Below are 27943 nucleotides of genomic sequence, written 5' to 3' on the forward strand. Positions count from 1 at the left end.
AGCTGAGGGCAATGCAGCTTGATACCCCTGCAGTCTCTCCTATATTTCTCTATTTAATTATTCTTTCTTGCACTATCTATCTATCTATCTATCTAGTGACAAAATACTTATACAAATGTAATGCAAAATAAATAATTATGTAATTAAGTCAAGGCCACAGAGAACTAAATGTACACTTTAGATTTTGTTCTGATACCCTTGCAGTAACACATAGATAGGGAATTAGTTTGGTCAGCCCTGTAACGCACTTGTCTGATGAGCAGCCTTTTACTCTGCTATGTCCTGAGACAACAGCCTTGTAGTGGGATGGTGTATGACTCTGTGGGTTCGAACCCTGTGCCTGTGCTTGGAAGGTCACTGGTTTAAATCCCATGCACGCCTGGGCGATGCCTCTGTTGAGCAAGACCCTTTTACTCAGTTACTTCTGGGTAGCTGTCTGATGCGGCTCTCTGATCCTTAATTGGATCAAACATGTCTGCTGAATAAATTTATGTATATAGAGTGCAACAACAAATGAAAATACTATCAATAAGTATAATTACTAATATAATTACTTGGCTAAAAATTGTGATTAATAGTAATATGTATACATGTACTGTCAGTGATAGAAGCCTACACATTGGCAATGAATTGTAAGAATTAATATTATAAAGTGTAATAATTCAAAATGAATATCAAGTACAATAGTGGTCTGTGTGTATTATTATAAAAGTATGTCAGAATTGAAGAATTATATTACACAGTTTAATGTCTGCCGGTACGTTCTTTTGCCAATAAAATGAACTGAAAGACATGTCTCGTGAATGTGAATTGCTTACATTTTGTTATCTGAAATAAATATTAAAAAGGGAATAACTTCAGTAAATTGAATAAATTAACATTTCTTTCTCTTTTCAAGCTGATAACACACTAGCAAGGGAAAATGTAGTTGAAGGGGCACCATCTTTAGGCAAGAAGTAGCCAATAAAATGATGATGGGTTTGGCTCTGTTGCAAGGAAATATTGCTTCTGCAGCTGCTAAAACTATTTGCAGTCTACTTGTAAGACCTTCTGCAAATGGCAAGATCATACAGATAAGCTGATCATTCCTGCAGCATGGATTCCACAGCTATGCTTGGGTATAGCCAAACTGTATCCCAATCTGGCCCCCAGGGGCCCCCAGGCAGCCCATGTTTTTGCTTCCAGCTCCCAGCAAAATCATGGACTGTCTGGGGGCCCCTAAGGGCCGGATTGGGAAATGCCGCCATGGTGTAGTTCAACACAGCAGCTTTTGTTCATTTTTTAAATTAAGCTACATGCCACTAGTTATGGGCGACCAACAGCACGTTTCTGTGGTTGTAACTGTAACACCTACAACTAAACTAAACAAAATATCAGCCCTTATGATAAAGATTCAAGCAGAGTCACTGGTTGTCTACTGAAATTCCTACTAAACCAGGAGAAGCATGTCTGCGTGGAGTGTGCTGTCCTTCTGAGGAATAATTGAGGTTCCCTGTGTCTGCTTTACTAAACTTAAGTTCCTCTATTTTCTGACGGCCCCACGGCATGATGCATAAAATCCACTTTAACATTAATATCGGGTGTTGGGTAAATGTTGAGTGAATTGTCACCTAGGGAGTGCAAATGGTTTACTTTTCATAGCAGTGAGAAATTCTACAAGTGCCCGACCCTCAGCCCACGTAGAGTGTTGGTGACAGATGACAACATGAAACTGACAAAGGAAAAAGTCACTCATTGGCTTGGACCACTCAATACAGAACATGGCGGCGCGGCGTGCTCTGTTCATTGAAAATGCTTGATTCTTGTAGTTTATAACCCAATTTGCTGTATTGCGCTGATAGTCATGACACCAGTGAAACTAGTGCTCCCTTTACAAAAACTTAAAAAAAAATCACTTTGTTTTTGAAAGTGACTTGGTTTAAACTATGCCTGTTGTGCAATATTTTAGCATTTTAGCAGATTTCCCAGCACAGGCTCATTCCAAAATGGCTGCTCTCTTCTCTCAGGGAGCAGCCATTAGACTGGCATGACATCATCATCCCTGACAGCCACCCTCAAAGCACAAGGCTCTGCTCATATGCCAGTCATTCAGATTTTCGTTCATCATTAAGCCTCAATGTGGTTTTTATCTGTCGCACTTGTTTGAATGTCATTTGACTATGATCAGGTGTCATAGGGAGTGAGGGCACATTAGCTTTTAACAGGGTGATGTATAGCCCGTGGGTTTGGAATCTGTACTGTGTCTAGTGGATTTGTTGTGGATTTGAATCCCAGGGTTGGCAGTGTAATCATATCAGCATTGGGCCTTTGAGCGAGGCTAACCCCTTTGGGGTGGTGATACTGACTGACCCTTCTTCCCGACCACAAGCTGTTCCTCACTTGCATGCTGCTTTGCACAAAACACTCCCTGTGACACCTGATCCTAGTCAGCAAATGACATTCAAACAAGTGCGACAGATAAAAACCACACTCAGGCTTAATGATGAAAGAAAAGCTGCTAACAGAGTGAAATGATTGTGCACCCACTGCTCTGCTTGAATCACTTTCTTTAAATGGCACCAAGGAAACAGCTGGCCAGTCAGTTATCTAACAGCCATGTAGCCATGCAGTAAATTCACAGATTTGAGGCTCCTCCCCCAAATTTGTTTGCCGCTGATCAGACACGGAGCCAGCTATGAAAAATGATGAGTTAGAACCCCCCTAAATAAATCTTGATGCGTTTGTAGTAAATGTGTATTTACAGATTAAAGATAACACCCTCCTGTGACCCTAATTGGGATAAGCAGTTACAGAAAATGGATGGATGAATGGATGGGCAAATTACCCTGTAAACAGGTCTGATAAAAGCTGGAGACTCTGCTCTATGCAGCGCTTACTAAAATACATATTGTAGCATTATTATGTTTATTGAAATTGCCCAGTACTTTTTCTACAACCACATTCTCACCATACTGTCATTTACAATGAACTGGGAAAATGTTCTGGTGCCACCTGGTTGCGATTTCTTGCACTGCCAGTAATCATAGTTATTAGTGGTATTCTGCCTCGGATTATTGCAGGTTTGTAAAACCACAAATACATTTCATAAATTACAGCTGACTTTTAAAGAAGCTGGTTTGATTGATTTAAACTAAGAAACAAAATGTAATTATATTATTGCAATTTTGTCTCAAACAGACTTTTTTTGTGCAGGAAGATTAAAGACTGAAATAAGGATTTCCTAGTTCCTATAGTTATTTGATGATCAGTGGCAGCTGGTGGCTGAAAAATTTACAATATTGCAATAGTTGATTCCAAAGAAGAGAGAAAATGTGTTTTAAGTGAGAACAAAATTATAGTATTGAGTAAAACGTTACTTGTTTTATCATTTGATCTCAAAACATACTACCTCCACAACCTCTATCGACCATGCTGGTAATAATGACTGCATTTTGTTTCTTTAAAATTAAATAAATACAAAATAAATACTGCAACAAATAATTTGATTTATATATCCTTCTTTTTACTGCCTATTCATCAGCAATCGCACTGAAGTTGCAGGCACAAGGTTGCAAGAATTTAAGTGCAATGTAGCTTGTTTTGCATTGTTGGCAGTATGAAGTGCACCTGAATGAAATTTTACATTGTATACAATTGGGCATTTTACTCTGAAAAAAATCTCAATGGTGCATTAGCTGTCACTTGAATTGGAAACATTTGTCCTGCTCTCCACATAGCACCAGCATTGAGGAGCAATAAGTAAAATGGACGCCGTTGGCTTCCCAGGAGCAGAATGAATCACTGAACACTGTACCTAAAGATGCCCATCGCTAAATGCTGTGAGTCTTTCCTTTACTGCCATACCTTTCTGAACATTCAGCGGTACTAACACATGCTTTAGTGTTGCAGTACGTAACGCTGCATTACTGCACCACTTCTGTGTTGTGATGCATAGAGTTGCCTTACTGCACTGCCTTTGTGTTCTAGTGCATAGACCTGCATAATCATGGTTCTCTGGTGCATAGAGCTGCATTGCTGCACTGCCTTTATATTTTCCAATAATTGCTTAGCTACCCATTTTGTCCTTGCTTGGGAATACAATAGCAGGGTCACTTCTGGAACTCAAATGTACGACTATTACTTCTTTAGTTGTTACACCACATGCTTTTTATCTCCTACAGTTCAAGGGCACATGTAGTAACATAGGGCAGTATAAGTAGTAATAATTATAGTTGCTCTTTGGAAAGTGGAGTAGAGGAACTATAATGGTTCAAGTGTCAATACATGCATCATTAGCCTGGAACAAGGTAACAGTGATAAAGCAGAATGATACTGTAGCTTTTTAATATATAATGGTGAATATGGTGAATGCCATGTGACAGACGGGCATCTATTTGGGACGTCCACGCAGCCTGGGATAAGTTCCACCATCCACTGCAACTCTGACCAGGATAAGCAGTTAAAGATGGATGAATGCACGGGTGTTTCATAGATTTCCCTAATTCACTGCATGGTCATGGTGGACCTGAAACCTGTCCTCAATTCCAGAAAGCATATAGCACAAGACAGAGGATGTGCAAATCAGGGCACACACTGAGTAACTGCAATTAAGAGACCAGTTCACCTACAGTAAGTGCTGTGTGTTTGGACTCTGCGGTGAGAGTATCTGTAGCAAATCCAAAGGGGGAACTTAACTCTGTAGTTTATTTCTGAACATTCTTCTTAGCTATTCAACTAACTATCCCCATAATTATTGTTTTAAAGCAGAATTTGCTCAATATGCTATAATCTTGAATTATAAATAACACCATAACAAGATAAAGCAGAAAAATCAGTGAAATCCTTATCAGAATTCACATATCAATACGTAAGCATGCAACATTCAATTCAAGTTTTTTTTTTCTTAAATTTATAGTGTTTTTCAAAATGTAATTATTATTAATGACCGAATAATTTAGCACATACCTTTGTCAAAAGCAATGTACAAATGACTCAAATGATACATGTAGGCCTATTGTTATTTGAAATTATTTACTACTAGATATTAATAAAATTCACACACACAAGGAGAATCAAGTGATGAAAAATGCAATATAACACAGTAGCCCAGTAACCAATATGGTGCCCTATGCAAGCATCACTGCCAGGTGTTCTGTCATAAAATACTACCTATCGAGACGTGCTATCGAGCATTTCTGCGCATGTGCAGTTCCACCGTCTTGGGATTAGGGTTAGGTTTTAGGGGTTAGGGTTAAGGTAAGAGTTTTAGGGGTTTTGGGGGGTTAGGGTTAGGGTTAGGGTTAGGGCTATCGATTAGCACTACGGTAGCATTTTTCGACAAGGCAGCATATATCGACAGAACACCGGCGCCTCCAAAGCAAAATAAAACTGGAAAGTTGGCGCAATTAACATCGTTCTACTTGACTATGAAAGTTGGTGAAACCACACGTTCCGTCTTTGTATAATAAAAATTTATGGAAATAGTGTTCGTAAAGATTATATTGTCTCATGTTTCAATCGAAACATGTCGTTGTTATAAGGAGAGCCATCTGCCAATTGATTAATGACATCTAATAATTTACTTCTTTGCGTATTTACCCCTCAGCTAAAAAAAAATAATAATGAGAAACATCGAGCGCATTACAAGGAACGAAAGAAAAATCATCTTCCAAAATGAATGATGTTTTTAGGATTTCGAAACTGATAGTTTATTTGTAGTATAAAAAAGGGGAATTGCTAGCTGTCCCTTTAAGGGATGCGCTCCCGTTAGCATGGTACCCTTCTATGGTGTTCCGCAAAGCGGAATACCCGTCCAGTCCAAAGCTGCGCATGGTGATGTTTCACGAATTCAGCAGTAAGGTCTGTGAACCCACTCAAGCGATCATTATTGCATGAAAGGCAGAATGCCTTAAAAAGATCTAAACCCGTTTATCATCGAGCCCAGTTTTAACTGGACTGTATATGTATTGCAAATATTATTAGTATTAATTACAAGTAATAACTAGTAAAATTACTACAATATGGATACATTGTAATATTTATAATGCAAACGTTTACTTACGTGTTACAATTTACTACTGAGAATGCAATATATTGCATAAACTGCGTAATAATTTAACAATTAGGTTGTGGATGGAAAGACTCTAGCAGATGCTGATAACATTGAATGCTGTTTTTTACTTTTTTTTTTTTTTGCTACGTCAGATGCATTTATAGTGCAGCTAAGGACTTGCGCAATGGAAAACTTGCACTTTGCTAAATCCGCATCGATCCGCGCAGACTACCACAGGCACGTGTTAGAGATACGAAACATAAGTAATATCTTTTTGGATTTCTCTTAAAAAATGCCAGACATAATAATAGAATATGACCTTGTTTTGTGGTCTGTACATGCTTAGACAAACCTCAGTGTTCGTACTATACGTGGTACTCCAGGGTCTCCTTCTCATGCTGACTTTGGAGTTGTCCTATTCATAGTGATGTTGTTCTGAGTGTTCCTAGTTATGGTGGTATTCCAGGGGTTATCCTACTCTTGGAGACATCTCAGGCTCTCCTGAGTGCTTCTAGTCCTAGATTTACTTCAGACTCTTCATCAGTAGTTCTGCTCTTGGCAGCAGTGATAGACTCTTCCTCTTCTATTCCTGATGCTAGAGCTGCATTGTCCTAAGTGTTCCTACTTCTAATGCTACGCCACTTTCCTTCAATAGAGGGTGTAAGGACACACTGCGTCAGAGAACAATGCCATAGCATTAACAGTTATTTTTGGCTGTAAGTATTCCCTTAACCCATCCAAAGGTGGTATAACAGTAATCCTTATGACTAGGATTTGGGGTCATGTTGTTGAGGGTTTGCAATTTTATTCATTCATTATAATCAGCAGTTCAATTCTTTTACAGAATCAAACCTACATGTATTAAATGCAGTTCCTTATTTTGGCAAAAATATATTATTGTACAGGTTATATAATATAAAACCATTCTCATAACCATTGGCTCTTTTCATTCTTGACATATTAGTGATGTCTCCATTATAGGCATCTGTAGTAGCAGGTCAACAGGGATGTTCTACTTCATCTGAATTGTAGAGTAGGGAGAATATATATAGAGAGTATATATGCACACATACATTTATATAGAGTGGTGGGGGGTGCAATAGCTATTGAAGCATTCTGCCACTCAATCCTTCTCCACATGTGATTGAATGGCACTGAGACTGAGCTGGGACTGGTGATTAAATGACGTGGTCACTTGGGGGAGGAAAATCAATGAGTCTGTTATCTTTTCTCAGCAGATCAGTGCTTTGGAGAGTGAACATGGAGAGAGGTGGCCATTTCTCTGGTGCCCCGTGCATCTTCTGCAGACCACATCGTACACTGCACACTGTACACTGCACATAATAATGCAGCACTTTCCCCTCAATGAAGAAAATGAAACAGCACTGTAACATTTAAAAAAGTACATAGAATGATAATCCTGCATCATTAAAAAAACACAGGCACACACAATAATACTCCCGTCACCAAAAGAGCAGCCGCAATAGTGCACAGCCATCATCTTGAGTATTCCGCTATGAATATGATTCCACGGGGAAAAAGGTAAGGTGTTGAATCAGTACCAGCAGTAGTAGATTAACAATGAACATTTATTTTAAATAAGAAAAAGTACGTGTTTGCCTTTTCCATCAACAGCAGAATGAATTTGATGAAAAGTTCAATGATAATCAAAATATGCATGCAGAATCAGTAACAGGGAGAATTTATTAATTTGGAATAAAACGTGCAAAGAGCATTCTGTAATCTAACCATTGAAAAGAACATTTTTTTGCATAATTATACCCTGTAGGCAGATGAATACATGAATACATTGTTTCTGGATTCTATTGCATTCATTCATGAATGAGGGAATATTTCCAGAGCTACACTGTAATAAAAAGTTCTCATACACCAGTAAAGATCAATGAAAAGTTATAAACTAATGATACTGCAAAAGAGTGACTTATTTCTGCATTGCCTGTTTTTGATTCTCTTTTTCTAAAAGTTAGAATTTTTGGTAACACTTTATTTAAAGCAGTCATATTGCATAATAAGGCATTCATAAAGTATTATAAATATGACTATTTATAACATTATAGCCATGTTAATTATGCATTATGAATGCTCTATGAAGCTCACCTATAATGCATTGTAGGTAACATCATAATGCATTATAATGGTCAGTTTAAGCCACTATAATGCATTATGAAGGTAATTGTAGTGCGTTATAGATGAGAGCTTCGTAGATCATTCACAAAATGTACAAACTTTGTACAACAGAAGTACTACAAACAAGACCCTAATTAATTATATAAGCTGGAATAAAAAATGGATTTTTTTAGACAGAACAAATGACCTGTAACTTTTTCATAATCATGGGACCGTGTACAGTGTTCAACATGCAATATAGATAAAGATTTAACTGACAAAATTCAAGTAGACTTGTCCCAGCAGACCTGACTATAACATGATTTAATTGCAAAAAAGAAATTGACATTATTGTGCTCAATAACTGGAATACAGCATTTATTTAAGCATTAGGTTTGTCTTCTGAGTATAATGGCAAGTTTTATGGCCAATCTGTTTTTATTTTTTTCTGAAATACAACTTTAAATGTTATGCCTAAAAAATGTATAGTTCAATACATACATACATCAATCCATCCATCCATCCATTTCCAACTCCTTATCCAGTATAGGATCTCCTGGTTCTAGACGTCCATCCCAGGAAGCCAAGGGTACAAAGCAGGAGAACACCTTGCACAAGCAAGGTCACACACCTTTGAGACATGGTGTCAACTAACAGAATTCCTTTGAACTGGGGAAACCAAAACACTCTCAGAAAGAAATGGCAAAACTTTGTACCTTTGCATTTCACTGGTGCTGTACCCTCAAGGGTCTATCAAATGCACCCTTAGCTGTAGGCAATTACCATTCTTCAGAGTCCATTTCTGTACCTTAAAAGGTACAATGACAAGTAACTATCAAAGGTACCAATTTCTGCCCTTTTTCTGAGAGTGTACAAGCCAGTAGTGCCACTCACTAAAGTACGATGTTTCCCTGAAACATTTTGTTCGTAAAATGTATGAAATGTGTACAAATAATGAGAAAATAAATTAATTTAAATGTTGGTGCCAAACAGTATTGCAGTGGTCTCTTGTAGTTCTCTTAGTACTGGGTGCTTGAAATCCCTCCAGCCAAGAAGTATTTTTGATGTTAACGTCACCATGAAAATGAACTATTTCTTGTGTTTACGCACTACCAGTCAAAAGTTTTTGCACACATTTTCCAACATTTGCATGTCACTCACTTAACACTTAACATTTACTAAAAATAGATTCACTATTCTTTGCTAACAAATAAGCTTACAGTATGTTCACCATTTGACTGCCTTTAGTAGCAAGAAAACGTCATATATTTGATTCATCAAAGTAAAAATTGAGGGATTCTTCCTAAAGGGAAATACAAACTGCATACAAAATCCATACAAACTGATCTGTTTCATGGGATGAAACAGTTAACTAGTGCATTTAAAGTTAAAGGACAGCCTATAATTTGACTACGCCATCACCACATAACCAGTTAAAGGGATGTCTGACATGCACCGTTACGTACGCTTTCCATGTTATAAAGGAAACTCGTTTTATTTGACTTACATTTTCATTTCTAATTGGTCACTCAACAAAAATTAAAAACCGGCAGTTTATGAAATACATGGAAAAACCTGTGGTGTGCAGAGACCAAACAATATATAATATATAGAGAAAAAGTTTAAAATATGAAGAAATCATAATACTGAATGTCAGGGTTCCCCAGTTCCGGTCCTGGACAGACAGAATCCAACACAGTTTGCTGATTTCCCTACTAAGACACTACAAAGACCTACTAAACCTGGTACTTGGCTGATGATTTGTGTTTGAGCCTGGGAATCTGCAAACTGTGTTGGATTCTGGCCTTGGTTTAGGGAACTAGTCAAACTATCTGATTAACCACACAATAAAAGAAATAATCAGCTGTGACAAACTTACACGTTGGTCCACTATATTACTGAGCTGGTTCTCACTAGGTGGGTTCCATTGTTCTGCCATAGGGTAACCATTAGATACATGCAGATGATATTTGGGACAGATGCGTAATTAATGGCGAAAATAGGTGGCATTTATGTGGGATTATGCAGCGGCATTGGTGTAACAGCATAACTGTTAAACAGTGTAACAGTGAAGCATTAATACTAAAGTCTGGGTGGTCATGCATGGGGATGCATTGTAAGACAGACATAGATTACAGTGTGACAAAATGAACATTGAATGATGACAGTCCACCAGTAACAGAACCATGCTTACTAGGTATAGCTGCTGACTGGGACCTCCTAAACCTCATATTTAAACGTTTATTTTGTTACATTTTAACAAGAGAAATTACTGTTTGTAACATCCATACAGTAAATACGAGGAAAAGCAGACTCTTATTTTAATGAAGCAGTGAAGGACTCAGCACTGATCCAGAGTGGCAGTGTAAACTGCACAGTTTCAGGGTCATGTGGTACTTGGGAAGGATTGCAGGAATTAAATGTTATGTGAAAGTTTATTTGTTGCTTGCTACATAGTTTTGTTCAAAGTCACTGGCATAGATATTTCCCATTCATACCGCCAGATGAGGCCTTTAGAATATGAGTGGAACTAACAACCTTATGGTCAGTGCTGACAAGTTCAATAGCCTGCAAGGTCATCATTTTGACCTTGAATTTTTTTCTTCCCAGTCTGTGAAGTGTTTGTTTTTTCCTCACTTATCACGGTGTAAAATTCCTGTGGAGCCGTGGAGGATTCTACATATGGTCATGGGCTAGAATGCCAGTCCTGTGCTTTAAAAGGACACATTTAAGTCACTATGTAATAATAATTATCGATATTAATAATATTAATAATAATCGATACTTTAATAGAGATTTTGACCATACTCTGCTGCCAGTATCGTTATCTCACTAATGGAAAGTTTAACTGTGAGTGTCTCACCGCTAGTTTGAGTCATGGAGCCCAGGAAGATACGTGGGTAAGAAGAACATGCTTAGTTGTGTCTTCTTTCCATGTCCTTCCAGCATACGGTGGCTCTCAGATGTGAAAGTAACAGCTTGCTTTAGTGAATGTGCTGAGAGGACAGTCAAACACAAATAGGTTTCACATCTCAAAGAGGTTCCAGTTTCTGTCTAGATTTTATTTCCTCATTTTTATATATATATTTCATACTTTTTTCAAACACATACTGTTTTCCCATACGCTGCTTTGTCTAATAACACATTTTGATTGCTGTATACTTCTGATATCTCTATATATGTGGTAGGCTGTTTAATTTGTTATTGTGCATGTAGAGAGAGAGTATGTGTGTGTGTGTTTGTGTGTATGTGTGTGTGTGCGCGCGCGTGGGTGTGTGTGTGTGTGTGTGTGTGTGTGCGAGCGGGTTTACCTATCCTTATGGGGACACAATGTCCCCATAACGTGATAAATATCTGGTTTTTTTCCCCTTATGGGGACCGGTTTCCTGGTCCCCATAAGGGAAAACTCTATTTTATAAAAATCGGTGACTGCTATGAAAAAACTAAAAATGCAACAACTCTTGTATTTTGTTTGGTTACTCATGGTTATGGTTAGGGCAGGGTAGGGGTTAAGGTTGTCATAGTTAGCGTTAGCATTTTTCCCATTGAAATGAATGAGCGGTCCCCATAAGGATATGTTTACCCTACATGTGCGTGTGTGTGTGTGTGTGTGTGTGTGGTTGTGCTATTGAGGTTATTCATTATGATGGGTTTCACCCACAAATGCTGCCCCCCAGTTCGGTGTTTGGGACACTGCCTCCCACAATGATGGATTGCACTCGCACACTGTAGCATGCAGCAGTCTTAAAGGGCTTATTTCTATCCCCCACACTGGTCAGGAGGAAGCAGCCATCCCTAGGAGGCGGGGTGGGGGGGCGGGGAATCCTAGAGGTAGCATTCCCCTTTAAAAGCGCCGGCGTTGCTGCTGCGGCAGGGGAAGGGCTCTGCTGAGCTGTGCGTTTTGTGCTGCCAAAGAGGGGGGGGGGCCGCCACCAGGAGCCGGCTTTGGGAGCTGCGCCGCAGTCCGGTCCACGGCACTGCCCCGTTCGCAGCGCGCACTGCACGCACTGCGCTCACAGCCAGCCGTCCAGGTGAGTCTGCATCCTGCATGCGCAACCTCTGCTCCTTCACTGAGGTGGCCTCATTTTCGGGGACATTTCTCACAAACTGAGGTGACAGCAGCTTTTCCTATTTCTCATTAGACTGTAATCGCTTCATCATACTGCAGTTTGTCATCTGCCGTGGGCAGAAAGTCCTGCATGGTGCCTGATTTCCTCGCATCACTTTAACTGCAGCGGTGGGCTGACTTCACTGCTCCGAGCATCTCTGTCGTAGTTTGTGCATCGGCCGGTTTGCGGATGGCTCAGACGTACCCTAGGTCATGTGACCAGCGGGGCTCTGAAGTCATAAAGAGAACTGGCAAGGCAGCAGAAGTGCAGTGCAGCTGAGCAGAGCAGTCTCTGCAGCTTCTGTAGTTGTTGCAAGTCGGCAGTTCTGCCGTCCTGTTGTGGAGTCCCGTGTGCATACCAGCCACGCTATCCCAAGACAAGAATAAATGCATGGGGGTAGCACTCAAGCCTCTGTGGTACCACGGTCCCGGAGCAGGGTTCTCCGCACATGTTAGTGTAGGAGGAGTCGGGGAACTCGCAGGTGGGCTGAGTTTCGGTTTCACTCTGGCTGCCCTGCCTGCGCAGATGAAGAACATGTTGCCCATGGATACCAGCATGCCAGTTAAAGGCATGGTAAATAATGAGCACCAGTGACGTGTGCTGGGCAGGCTGCCGGACAGGGGTTTGAGAACAAAGGCGCGCTGCCGCCTTGTCGCCTACTTTGTACTGTCCTACTCTGCCCCTGCAGCACATCCTTGCTGTGTGAAGGTGTTGCATTGTCGCAGTGTTGCCACAGCTAAATGGAGTACTTCCCGGCACAGTCCGTGGGGGTGACGGGCTGCAATCGTGCCCCCAGGACAGGGGACACTCCAGCCACGCAACATTAGAACATCGCGCTTTTATCTTACAGTACGTGGTGCTTTACTCCCTGATCTGAGAGCTGTCAGGACTAGGACCTTCTCTCCCTCCCTTCCCTGTGTCCACAGAGGATGAGACACCTAGGCATCTATAGAAAGTCTTTACCCTGAATAGATCTGAACGTCCCGTCTGGCTGATCGGCATAAACTGAAGCGCTGCAGCAAACGATACTCTGACATTCACTGCAGCCCCCCCCCCCCCCCCCCCTTGCTCTCCCTCTGTCTCTCTCTCTCTCTCACTCTCTCGTTATCACTCAGGAGGAGAGTTGCCCCGATTGTATATAATCGTGTCCTGTATGCGGCGTGGCTGAACTAGACTGCAGCAAGTTCAGATTTCATGGGTGACTCGAGGTGAATGAAAATGCAGATCTGGAAGGGAGTCACACTGACGCATGTGGGCATCGCCACCCGAATGTGGCAGCTGCTGCTTTCTGTCCCACACTGACGCATGTGGGCATCGCCACCCGGCGTCCTGCTAGTGCTTTAATAGGTTTGATTGTCTAGTTGATGTTTTATCCAAGGTGGCTTAAAATGTGCCCCTCCAAGCTATGGTAGATTTACCTGGGGAAATGTATTTGAGAGCCCTGCTCAAGGGTAAAAGTGCCAGATTTCCTTTCAAAGTGCTCAAACTGCACTTCTGAATCTGCACTGCTACTCGATGTCACAGGGTCCTTTGTGGCCCATGATCTACTTTCAGTGAGTTGTGTAGATGTTGTGTGAATCGCTCACTGCTGCCTGATCCATTGACTTTGGGAGCGCGGCCCAAGGGACACGTTAGCTGGATCAGCAAGCTGCTCTCTTGATGGTGCATCGTCCCGTCATGGTGCTCCAGTCCTGATGATGCAATCAATGCAGCAAGCTTTGAAGTTGCCGGGTAAGGGATCCACGCGCTCTCTCATTGACTTCACTCCCTTTTTGAGTAGTTCTGCTTGGGCTGCACAATGCAGACAGCAATCAGGACCTTGGTGAGGTCATACAGGCCTATAATTTTTCTTATTAGTCAGATAGTAGGGACTTGACATGCCCTATTGGTCTAGTAAAGGATGCTAGAATGTTTTTATTGGTTAAGCAGGGGAACCTTAGACTCAAAGGGAATTTACTAGAGGATAGAAAACCAATCCTGCAGATCTTTTGCAAACTTGATAAATGTCCTTCCAAAAGGAACAGTCACACCTCCTTTTCCTTTTGCGTTCCTGCAGTAGTAGGGCTTTTAGTCTTAATGTAAAATTGTTTACTGACCATTATTGTATATTAATTGGAAGGCGGAAGCACTCTATAAAACAGAGGCTAGTGCGAGTTTAATAAGAAGGTCAAACAGGGTGTAAAGAATTTAGCTGGACCAAACTACTGGATCTAAATTAATTAGTATTTATCACAAACTGGAGATTTAGCTTAAACTGCATTCACCATTAATTAAACTGTAGGATAGCACAAGGAAAATGCTGCATTGACTGCAAATCCAGTCAGAGTGAGCAATAAAAGTACTGCATCCATTCCTTAGGCTGAGCTCGGTGTGTGTCTCTGCTGGGCCGCAGCCCAGAGTGACTTTGTCCCTTCACTGGCGAGGTCACCACTGCCCCCCCCCCCTCCCAGCACAGCTTCTGTGCAGCTGCAGGCCAGTGCGGCATAGTGCAGCAGGAGGGAGCACTGCATGCTGGGAGCTCAGCTGAGCTGCGCTGCAAACCTACCCAGCCATGAACTCCCACTTCAGCAGAAACAGTCCCCCGTAACTCAACTTAAGCTCCTCTTAGTCACTTAGGAGAGACTGCTAACTATATAAAAGCAAGAATATAATCAGACATAGCTTGTATCATTTTTAAAATTTAATAGTTGATCTATTTTCCAAGTATGGTTCGCAATATTTGATTGCGATAACTGATTATGGATGACAGTATTAAAAAGAGACATGTGCATATGTGGATTTTACTCATGCTAAAATCATTTCATAAGTTATTCTTACCATCCCAGCTGCATTTGCAGTCCTTCAGCAATGCTTTTGCACAAATCTGCATGTCTGCATTTCTCTGCAGATAACCCAGTCTTCACTTCACCTTTTCCACACCAGACAAATAGTAGGCACCTTAAAAACTTATTGCATGACCAGAAAATGTCATTTATACTTAATATAGGCTATTATGATATATAGGCTCATTTCTGACCAATGAGCTCATTTACTGCAGAAATTACGAGCATTGTTAGAATACCTTTGTTCTTGAGTGGTGTGTCATCTGTAACATCTTTATCACCTTGCTTTTGATGCAGCCAGGGCCGTTGGATGTTGCCTTTAAATGTTGACTACAGCATGCTGGGTACAGAACACTGACTACTGTTCATATTTGTGAAAACACTTTGTCAGCATCAATAATTGTGTTAATTAAAAGGTCATGTACTTGCAGTAGTGAAATGTTGGCTAGGTAGTTTGTAAATTCTTCATGATCTTTTCCTTTATACTTTATATTATGAGATTCATGTAAATTTACTATATTTTCTTGATCAACTGTTTTATTTTTTGTAGGGACATCGCTGGGGGGGGGGGGGATGTTGGAGTCTATCCCAGGCAACATAGGGAACCAGGCAGGGGTGAACCTTGGACAGGATGCCGGTTCATTCCAGGGCACATGCACACTGACACTCTATCGGTAATTCAGAGACACCACTTAGCCTAACTGCACGTCTTTGCACTGCGGCACAAAACCAGACTATGTAGAAGAAACAGGGTTTTTTTTGCGAACTTGAAACACAACAGAGGAGGGATTCGAACCCTCAGATCAGGAGGTGTGTGTGTGCTGCCACCACACTACTCAGGCAGGACTTAAATAGTATTCGTGTTAGAAGAAGAAGCTTCAGTATTAAGCTTCTATGGTTGTTTTCACGGGGAAAAGCATTTAAGAATGTTTAGAAATATGTGGCGCTCTATGTGGAAAACAAACAATAAAATAATACTAAAATAAATAAAAATATTATATACAGGGTGGACCAAAAGTATGTATAGAGTTTTTATGGTTCCATTTTACACAGTAAAGTTTTTCTTTTACAAAGTTCTTCTTAAAAGTAGGTTTTCAGTTTTTTTACAGTACTGATTGGGTCGTGTTTAGTCTCTTAGGTGTTTGTGTCCTCTGTCAGTGCTGATACAATCCTGTCAGTGCTGCCATGTCACCCAAACCCACTGCTTTTGTCAAGGTAGCTCCATACCGTCAAAGTAACTTGGTAAAATATAAACTGTACTTTGTAAAATAGAATCCTTACTTTGTAAAATAAAAACCATACCTACTTTTGGCCCACCCTGTATTCTATATAAATATAAATATATCTATATTAGAAGAAAAGCCTGTTCTTTAACTAAGACTGTTAAGCTTGTCCTAGAAGTGTAAACTAAAACATCTATTTGCAGCTGGTTTTTTATACACTGAAGCAGTGACAGAGTTAGGGCACTAGGCTATGGTAGATGGCACTGAGAAGGGAAGGAGGAGGATTGCTTGAGGATTTGAATTCACAGTGACACACGAGGCAGATTGATGCAAATAGACTAATTAGGTATCTGATTAAAATTGTAGCTTTGTATACTGTGTGTGTGTGTGTGTGTGTGTGTCCCCACAAAGATCTGTGAATGCAATCAAAACACTAAAAATTCCGAAAGTCTCGTATTTAGTTTGGTTACTTATGGTTAAGGTCAGAGCTGGGTAGGGGGTTAGGGTGGATGGGATTAGAGTTTTCCCCATAGAAATGAATGGAGAGTCCCCACAAAGATATTATCACAAACCTCTGTGTGTGTGTGTGTGTGTGTGTGTGTGTGTGAGTGTGTACAGTATGTGTGTGTGTGTGTGTGTGTGTGTGTACATAATACACAGTGTATATTTTTCGTATATTATTATATCTTTCATATTTGTGTAGTAACTATGCTACTTTACTTTCTCTGGGCTGTGCAGGAAGGTTTTTCTCCCCTGCAAATGGAAAATACTTCTATTTAGAGCATAAGTATATAAATTGCAGCGAATTCAGCGGTAATAATGTTAAAGCCGTTTCATTAAATAGTTACATTCCATATTATCTTAGGCTTTAATAAGAATGATCTGTGGCTTGACCAATCACACCCCTAGTGAAGAGCAAATCACTGGCGGGGGAAGTGGCGGGCATGTCAGGACTTGTTCACCATGCCTGGTGAGAGAGAAGTGTGCAGACGGCAAGCTGGCCCAGTGGTGAACGAAGCTAAGGAGAGGAGCAGGCTTGTCTCACTCCCTCTGCTTCTTTGCTGGATGGAACTGTGATCTAGTCAGATGGAGCTTTTATCTGCTTTTTCAGGCTGAAGGTTTGAACCACCAGCCTTTTTGTTACAGAACAACAGAGAAGCGTTCAGTTACTTCCTTAAGAGCTGCTTTGGCTGGAAAGATGGACGGACGGACGGACGGACAGATGATAGATAGATAGATAGATAGATAGATAGATAGATAGATAGATAGATAGATAGATAGATAGATAGATAGATAGATAGATAATCTTTTTTCTCCACTCTGTTCATGGGTAACCTGCACTCAGATTCATTCATTCCTGTCTTCTTTTTGATCAACAGACTGCAAAACTGCATGTGTGTCTTTGTGACAACTGCTGGTCATCAGAATATTGATGTAGGACTTACCAGGACTTGAGGGTGAAGGCACTATTGGAACTTCAGCCAGGCCTCATGCCAATGCCCATATTACAGATGCTGATGCCAGACGTTCCGCAGGTTGTATAGCAACCCATGACTGGGACCACTGCTTTCTGGGTAAGATATTTTTCATACATGTCTCATTGTACGTAAAATATGCCCTTAAATTTGTATTAAGCATGTCTGAATATTACAAAGCATATTCAAAGTATTTTACTTTCTGTACATGCCATTATGTAACAATGTTATATAACAAAAAACAGATATTTTCATACTGTAAAAAGCAACCATTTCAATTGTATGTTGTCTGAAACTCACACCAGAAGCTTGGCTGAACCAGATTTTACTGCATGTGACCCATCTAAGCTAGAAACCTGAAAATCTATTTCTTAACAATGCATGATACATTTTTAATGTTTCATTGACTCTGAGAAGTCAAAATGCCCCCCCCCCCTAAGCAATTAATTAAAATGTAGTACATTTTTTCAGGAAAGTATGAAGTAAAAACTAAGTGAATAATATCACATAGTCGCTTCTCTTCTCTGCTGTAAAGTCACATTACACCTGGCATGAGTTTCTGCTATGTCCCTTTCCATTGTGTGGTTTTATACATCATTAGCATGCTAAATACATTTGTAAATTGATTTGCTGAGGTGGTACGAATGATTTATCAAGCTAACCGGCTACACATTAATGTGAACTGTGTTTCAGATTGTACTTCCTCCGAAACCAGTTATGAGCACAGCGTACTGCTTTCAGATCAGTTCTAACACTCAGCTCTGGTAGCTCTAAGCAGGTTTCTCTGTACAAATTTGGTCCAAATGTAAACCATATGCAGTATTACATGTATATCCGACACAAACCAAACTAAACATAATGCCAGTACAGTAAGTTGTATAAAGGTATTCCATATACAGATCATATCCACAAAGTAAATCAGAGAAAAACAGTGTTTTTACATTATCAATTGAACTGTATACAGAATAAATTGTAGAATCGTTTTGCATGAGACATTACATTGATTACTGATATCAGTAAGAAAATGATATTCAAAATTTTAACATTTGTTTGATATATCAAAAGCTGGATGTGCACTTAGTATTAGAAACAGTCTCTAATGGCAGTGACAATTTTTAGGATATATTTCATTCCTACTGCATAGACCTGCCCTAGACACACAAATATTCGATCTAGAGACTGGTGGCAGACTTTTCCACGTCATCAGCCCTCATGAGATAGAGACCGTTAATTATTCAAATAGATTGATTAGTAAACTGATGGGGTAACCTGATAGGGATGGAACAGGAATGCAGTGTCTTCTGTGTCCTCTGTGTCTTCTGTGTCCTCTACCTGATTCTTCCACTAAATGATGCATTAGCAGATTTGACTGTCATTGATGCCAGGTGGAGGGGTTGTACCATGGTCTATACCACGGTCTATACCACGGTCTATATCATGTCAGTAATGGTGGGGAAATATGTTATGATCACAACTATCCTCAAGCCGTAATTTTACATAATTCAAAACATACTTATTTTAACTATATGCAGATATTACGGGTCAGGATGTTATGCATATTATTTTTTAAAGCATAATATACCATATTTTTATAAGGAAATTATCCTGGTAGATACAGAGTTTTACCATTGTAATTATAAAGACAGGCCATTTTGATCTCATATGTACAGTAGGTGACTATGTAAATCACGAAAACCACATACCAGTAAAGTTCCTTTACTTCAACCTCATACCCCATATCCTTTTGGAATTTAGCATTAACATAAGAATCAAAATCAATCAGAATCAGATCCAGAATACTTTATTAATCTCCGGGTGAAATTTAGTTTTGTTACAGTTGCTCCAGCCAAGAATAAAAGTAATAATGAGAAACTATTAGCAAAAAATCTGTTGGATGTAATTGGTTGCATCAGGAAACACTGTAAATAATTTCATTGTATGGTTCCACATAATAATTTAATTCGGTTACTTTATGTCACTCTGAAACACTGAAGCGTAGAGTCAGTCTTATAACATTTTATGTCACTTGAATGAAAAAAAGTGTCATAACACAACTTTATGACAGTCGATATAGGTGGTACTTGACACAGAAGTTCCCAATATCAGCATTTATGACAACTACAAAAGTTAGAATGAACCTTTATAAATGCCTTTGTCAAGATATGTCAGTTGTCACGAAGGGCTTATTTGGTGTCCTGTACTGTTCAATGAGCATGTAAAGAATTTCAGCTTTTACTTCCTGGAATTTAAACATAGATCCATTAAACATAGATCCTTTTGTATCAGACCACTTAAATTTTAGATGAGAAACAGTACGGGGACATGTGACTGACAGGTGTTTCATGTTATTCAGGTGTGTCCTGATAGATTGACTGTTTTAAACAGTAGATCACTCTGAATGTCTGCTCTTGGTTTTAGCCTTGGGTTTAAACTGTGAAGACTGTATTTGTTGTTAAAATGTATAAACCAGCATGAAGACCAGAGAGCTGCCTATGGGGGAAAAGCAAGTCATTCTGTATCTGAGAAGAGGGAAAATCAATCAGACGGATTGCACAAACGTAGCCAATACGACAGTTTGGAATGTCCTGTACATGAAAGAAACCCATTAGGCACTGAACAGCAGTCAGATCATATCCAGTTGCTTATTAAGCAACAGATTGGGTTAGTCAAGGAAAACAACAGCTGACATTGCGAGACCTGTGAAAAGAACCCAAAAACAAGTCAGTGACATCACCAACGATTTCCACAGGGCAGAGGTGAGGGTATCACAATCCGTCATTCAATGACGCTTTCAAGAGCAGATATACCACAAGATGCAATCCACTCATCAGCAGGAAGAATCAGTAAGCCAGATTGGAACAGTACTGAGATGAGCCACAGAAGTTCTGGAGCAAAGTTTTATTGACTAATTAGACGAAGATTAACTGGGAAAATGTTAATTTTTATTGATTCTATTCTATTCTGTTCTATTCTATTCTATCCTGTTAATTGTTGTTAATAATGTTACTTGTTATTTAAATATTGATAATATCTGTAGGCTACGAAATACAACACCCTGCAAAGTAAATGATGGAAATATTTGAAAACCAGTACAAACCCGTTACATTTCTATAAGCAGGCGAGCATCAAAAGTCTGCAGGCTGATACTGAATTGATGTGACGCATATGAGGGGCCAGCAATGGAAATGACAGCCTGATGTGGCTGACTGAAAACAAGGCGTATATTCCTTTTTGCAGCATAGACGGGTTTTGACCGCCTGTTCAATCAGAAAAAATTTGCTTCAAGAAGAAGATTAATAACTTAATGTCATATTTGAGTAACATTGAGTAATTTCTGCATAGTTGGAATTTATGCCATTTCCATACAACAATCTTCCCGCCACTCATCAGTACAAGGTCATGGACTTACGGCACTCTCTCCTCTTTTATTCTGGTGTTTGTATTCAAGCGTGCCATTTTATTCAAGCATGTTCCTTTTCAATAAATAGGAACTAGGAAACCAGCATCCGTGTTTTAATGAATTGTCAGCCAAAATTTCATAACTCACACTTGATTTTCTATGAGCTAGACACAAATTTCACTGGATTTCTATTTCACTGTCCTATTCAGGATTCTGTATTACAAGGAGAAATTGTTGAATTTTAATTCAGTTACTTTCAATTTTACTAAAAAAAACACCAACCGGTCCTCTGTGTAATTAAGAAATGTAAGCATTTTTCTAATTATTTCCCAAAATATTTTTTTCCTCCTTTAGAAGTGAATTTACTAGTATTATTTTTGGCATATTTTCTATAATTGCCTCTGTTTTCTAATACTTGTAAAATTAAACTAATTAGTTTAAGACAGAATTGCATTTCTTTATAGGGGTACCCAATAGGTTTCAAGCAAATCTTGCTTGTCAGCTTATATCTGTGTGTGAGAAGCTCATGGGTATTTCCCACACTTCAAATACTTGGTACATTGGTAACTAAATTGCCTTGTGTGTGGGGGGGGGGTATGTTTTTATTACATTGTGGGGACCAAATGTCCCCACAATGTGATGAAAACCTGTTATTCTGACGCTGTGGGGACCATGTTTTTTTGGTCCTCATAGGATGTTATAAAAATCTGCAATCAAAAACTTGCCAAAAGTAAATTTTGCTTTTTTGCTTATGGTTAAAGTTAGGGCTGGGTAGGGGTTAGTTGTCATTACTAGGATTAAGGTTATGCCCATACAAATGAATGGAGAGTCCCTACAAAGATATGAATACAAACAGAATTGAAAAATGCAAATCAGAATTAGCCACTACAGTATGCAGGTATTAAAAATGGACAAATATGATTGTTATGCATTAGTCTTTAATGTGTTTAATGCACATAAATGAATTTTCTCATACAGATCCTGAACCGTGTGTCGTGGGATGTTGGACTGTTATCAAACCTCCTCCAGTTGTTTGACAGATGAAGGAGGTGGAAATATATTCTATGTTTTGTGCTCCAGAACTTCAAATAACAGGTTATAACCAACAGGTTTGAGCCAAAGCCAGGCTCAGACCAGCAAGCTTCCAAGCGCAGAGGACTAAGTTACTGATCCACACACCACTTCTTATGTGCTTCTTAGACCAGGATATAAATCTCGCGCATGGGTCTTGGATCAGTGCAGTCTCCAAACAGCAGGACTGATACTAACTCAGGCTTTGTGGAGCCTCACATTATGTAGTTTTTGTTGAGACTGAGAAACAGAGGTCCTCACTTCAAGCAATATTTATATGGCTTTTGGAAACTGTTTTTAAGTGTCCATCTATCCGTGTTGGTGATCAACTTGCACCAACTGGTCCCAATTTCTGATGCACTTTCCATATCTGCTCTTGTGTTTGGAGGCTATTCTTCTTCACACGATAAATCATTTTGCAGTTTTTCTAATAGATGCTCCAGCGGTTGAGGTACAGATTCTTTGGCCTCAGCAGACCTATTAGTTGCCTCATTCTGTTTAGAAAACTCACATATCAAAGTACAGACAGTCAGGTCCCTTTTTGTGCACACATACAACTTTAAACAATATTGAAATTGTTTTTAATATGGTGTTTAAGATATTTTAGTCCACTATGTATAATAGGTGTTTGCTGTGCCTATCTTGGTTTGTTGGAATATAGTTGACTGGGTGAAGAACCACCAGACCAGTTCCAGTGTTAGGATAATAGAATAGAATAGAATAGAATTTTTTCACCACCAGCTCATTTAATTTATTAATAATTAGCTACATTATTTCATGAAGTATTGCCTAGTTCAGGGGTGTCAAACTCTGTGCCCTGTGCGTAGTTCTTTCCCACAGGGAAACACAAGCCCCATTTCCTGACACATGTCATTAGCTTTGGAGTTAGCAATAGGTAGCAAACCGGGAGGTGATTGGTTGAGTATTGATACATATTGGGAGGTGATTGGTTGAGTACTGATACATATCGGGAGGTGATTGGTTGAGTACTGATACATATCGGGAAGTGATTGGTTGAGTATTGTTACATATCCTCACCAGCACCCAGCCAGTCAGATCATATCCAGATGCTCATTAGGAGCATTTGATGAAGTTTCCCCTGGGATCTTTGCTCTGAAAACTGCACAAGTTTTAAAGTGAGGCTTAAATTACAGCTGGCTTTTGGATTTCCAAATCATTTTCTCATACTTGAGAAACAGAAAGTGCCATTCTTTAGTATATTAATCATAAAGCAATATATACCATATTAGGTGATATATTTTGCAGTATGTTAGTCTTCTTTTTTAATTTTTTTTTCACATACCAAATGTGTTTTTGGTATAGAATTTAGCGTTAGCCTCCATGATTGAATATTTGTGTTGTTTATTCATGTGTACAGTAAAAAAATATATATTGTGTTGAACGAAAGCTGTCTGAAAGTTATATCGATAAGAAGACATTAAGGAATTGTATATGCTTATGTGGTGCATAAATGACTCATATTTCCCAATATGGTCCTTGGGGAACTTCAGACAGTCCATGTTTTTTTCTTCCTGCCAGGAAAGAAGCAAAAATGTGGCCTATCAGGCAGAGAACTGGGAGGGAGCAAAAACATGGACTGCTGGGGTTCCCCGTGGACCGGGTTGGGAAATACTGCTGTAGAACATGGTATGTTCTTCAAGGAGCAAATTGTAATTAGGTTTGTTTTTAAATGTAATACTCAATGTAGCAGGAACTGCAGGTCATACTATACGTTTTTGTGAGTCTTTTCCTCATTCAGGTAATGCTCTCATTATAAGCCTGGCATTTGTCCTCTGTGAAAAGCGGCTGACTTATCACTAACTAAGGTGTGACCAGAAGAGCATTAATCCAAAAGTCTATGGAAGGTGACATTTAAGGTCTTTCTATGACATCAGGTCCCCTAGCCTCCAGTGAGGGGATATGGAGCCCTGTCAATCATAAACCCTGCTTAGATACCACACTAAAATGAATTCCTCACATGCTCTCATTTCCTGGTGGTCTGATGCAACAGTGAATTAGTTTATCTTAATGGAATTATTATGAGTAATGAATTCCAGACTGTCTCCTGTTGAGTTGCTGCCTCTGTCTGAGCTACACGCTGATGCAGGGACCTTCCGTACAGCTGTGCAGTGATGTCCACATTCCCATTGTGACAGCCATGCATGTAGCTATCAGCCAGTAGACCTCCAGCCCCCTTTGCATGGTCTGCACCCTGCCACAACCTTTCTTGTACCTTCTTTCTCTGTGACTCACCATGTGGCTACTTCAACATGGAGTTTTTGGCACTTTTCAGAGCCACACTGTGAAAGCGGGTCTGGTCTCATGGGGTTGGGAGCGGAGCTGGCCACAGGTTAGCGTCCAGAAACAGACAAAGACCAGGTGTGTTACACATAACGCTCAGGCAGGTGGCTTATCCTCCTCAGGCATGGGTTTGAGGCCCTTTGTTTATCTTTGTTTATCCTCTGTCCCGTGTTGCCGAATCCTCATTTTCTCCTGCCAAAATGTAAATGCTGCTCTTTCACCTCTTCAGCAACAGATCTGCCAAGCGCACGTGATCCTACTGTATGCAGAGAAGCCTTTAAAGATATCACCTGTCAGTACCAGCACATGCCCAGCAGAACCTATCCCAGTACTGGTGTCATGTGACCAGGGCCTTTGAACTGCTGAGACAGGTGACTGAAACATGTGGTGAGTTCAAAACTACTCTAGTAGGTCAATATTGTGTACACATTTCCAATTTTTAGAGATTGCAGAACCCTATTCTAGTTACTCCAGTTACTTATTTAATTGTCCAATGTATGATAATTATAAACATTCTTTTATTGTTTATAAACATTACCACCCATAATCATGTAGTAATTTGTAAAGCGTAATGCCAAAAATGCGAGGTGTTTCCACAGTTTTGACCATATATATGCATATATTTTTTTGTGTGTGGCTTTTGTGGGTAGTTTTGGATTACATTCATTTTATGTATATGTCCTTGGTTTTGTAAATATAATTTCAAACAGCATGTAGTTCAAAGTAAAAGGTACATCAGATATGCTGTATATTCCACAACATCTTTAATTCTGTCGTTGAAGTATCCATGTTTAAGAAAGAAAAATAATTGATTTCACTTACACAAATAATTTAACTGAAAATTATTCTTTTATTTTCAGAGACACAGAGTCTAACCTTCTCAGTGTCGGGCAGAAAACAGACTGAACTGCACAAAACTCTGTGCTGACGGGCAGTGGACAAGGGTAACTGTGCTGATGGCCAGTGGACAAGGGTAACTGTGCTGTTTTGCATGCACAGTCTTCAGAACTAAACTGCCATCCCAGCTTTCCGGCAGTACATTAACAGGGACTCCATAAGAACCTGACAGAGCGAGAGACTCAACCAGGACTCAGCAGGGACAGACTGAGAGTGAAGTCTTAAGCGTGCTGTGGGTGTTTCTCTGGCAGTGTCTTAGCTGGTTGTTGTGAGGAGTGAGAACGAAGCAATCAGCAAGTATACTGCCGTAGAAACTCCTCACCCAGTCTCCGGCTTACTATGGGTAGTCAAGGAAACAAGCAAGGAAAACTTAAGGAAGAGTTGTACACATCCCACATGAAGAAAAATCAAGGGTTCATTATTAAATAATTTGCTGGTGAATTTGGAAATGTGTGCTTGTACGTGAGGGGTGGGGGGGGGGACAGTTTCCAGGAGATCATGGATCACTTTTGAGATGGAATAGACAGTGATCTTGGTGAAACTCCTGCGATGTCTGTAGTTATAGGATGAATGCTTCATGTGCATTCTCTTATTGTCCATTATGGGATTTTAAAGTGTGTGATCACATTCAATAGTGTGTATCACAGAGGTGTTCCACTTCAGTACTGGGGATTGGGTAATCCATTTGGCTCTTTCCCTGCCTGGACTGTGAATTAGTTTTGACTTAATCTGTATGACTACCTTACTTTGCCCTAGTGCTGCAGTGGATGTGGAAAATATATGATCGCAGAAGAGCAGGGTTATGTAGGATTTTGGCTCCACCTTGTGGTAGATATATGGTATTATTTATGTACGCTAGATCCACTACCAGTCACACAGGAAATTTACTTTTAATTGTTTGAAAAATACTTTTGTGAAATATTATAGATATCCATAGTGCTTTTTTGAAATGAGGTATTCAAATGCAATTTAAATGTTTCCTTTTTCCCTATGTTGTACCAATGCCATGTAGACATCACAAGTTCATCTAAGTTTATAAATTTGAATTTGGATTGATTTAAATGTCCCTCAGAGTGCATCAGAACTTCAATTTAAGAACTTAATGTTTCTCACACAGATGTGCATCTTAAGTACTGTAGTTTCTAAATAGTCTATTAGAAGATATAAAAAGTATATCACATATAATTCTGGCAGCTGCATGCTCTTAATATAAGGAAATGTTATCGTGTGTGGTGGATACAAAAGAGATTGCTTGTGATGGGAGAAATGGAAATGTACTGGTTAGGCACTGACTGTAACTGAATCCATGAATGTCAATTATAAGAAATTAGATTATTGTGGTCAGTTAAGCACTGTGACCCACAGATGGCAGTGTAATATAGGCTGATACAACTACCTCTGAACTACTGATGGGTGTAGACAATGAAAAAAGAGTGTTTAGTGTGACGTCATCTAACAAGCTGGTTGTAGTCATCTGCAGCATGGTCTGTGGGCAGTTGCCCAGTATTTTCTGCCTTATTTTAAACATAAAAATGTGAAGTAAGATTCTCATCCTGTCCAGCATGTAGCCTGTATTACGTCATGTGCTGTGTGGGACGTCCTCCATACCCCCTACAATCCTGCTCAGGATAAGTTGAAAGCTGGTTGAATGGATGGATGGATGGATGGATGGATGGAAAGTATGCTCTGTGGTGATCTGGAGCAGAAGCAGCTTCAGCTGGTCGCCTTTAGACTTTCCTTAACATCAGCAGCACTTGTTTAAACATGATTCTGCAATACTGCATGCTGTGTCTGTGATGTTGAATGTGAAATCAATCAACAAATAAAGAGTCACTCAGCAGGCAAACAGCCCAGCTGCTGCATTTACTGCATGACAGGCACTCTGGCAAAATGGAGACGGGGGGGGGGGGGGTGCAGAGACCCAATGAGAAAGACCTGAGATCTACAATACACTAACACCAAGGAAGATTTCAAATAAATCCAGAGAGGAAGGCAACCAGCAACCTATTGGAAAATCCATAATCAAAGCCGGGATCATAGGAGATGAAAACACCCAGCCGTTCTGGGCTCCCTTTCCTAGGAAAGTCTGTGGGCTGCATCTTGTATAAAACAAGCCAGGATATCAGGTCATGTTAGCCACATCCTCTGCACAGGAGCTCTAGAGGAACCATGAGAGCTACTGTGATTAATGCTGTTATCCACCACAGATCACCACAGATCCAAGGATTTGATCTATAATCACATGGTCTCTTACATGCAAATTGTAATTTGAGGTAGAACACGAGCCCCAGACTTGCTCATTTTTTAAATTAATCTTGAATTGGTGACAAAGGTCCTGACATAAAATCATCAGTGGTCAATGTGTATTACTGTAGTTTTCAGATCATTTCAAATTAAATTCTCATGTCACGTTACATATTTTTTGTTCATTGAGGGCTTTTTTTGGATTCCACACATTGTCGAATAGTCATCCTGCCCACAATAAGA

General features: G+C 39.8%; 1 long non-coding RNA gene across 1 annotated transcript; it reads left to right on the plus strand.

Annotated features, from left to right (window-relative positions):
* The first annotated feature begins 12056 nt into the window (after window positions 1–12056).
* On the plus strand, window positions 12057–27302 carry LOC111835474 (uncharacterized). Its single transcript, XR_011983466.1, has 6 exons — window positions 12057–12189; window positions 17692–17886; window positions 23798–23905; window positions 24552–24637; window positions 24789–24946; window positions 25420–27302. It is a non-coding gene; the product is annotated as an uncharacterized lncRNA (long non-coding RNA).
* Window positions 27303–27943: the final 641 nt, after the last annotated feature.

The sequence above is a fragment of the Paramormyrops kingsleyae genome, chromosome 18 (assembly GCF_048594095.1).
Source record: "Paramormyrops kingsleyae isolate MSU_618 chromosome 18, PKINGS_0.4, whole genome shotgun sequence".
Lineage (NCBI taxonomy): Eukaryota > Metazoa > Chordata > Actinopteri > Osteoglossiformes > Mormyridae > Paramormyrops > Paramormyrops kingsleyae.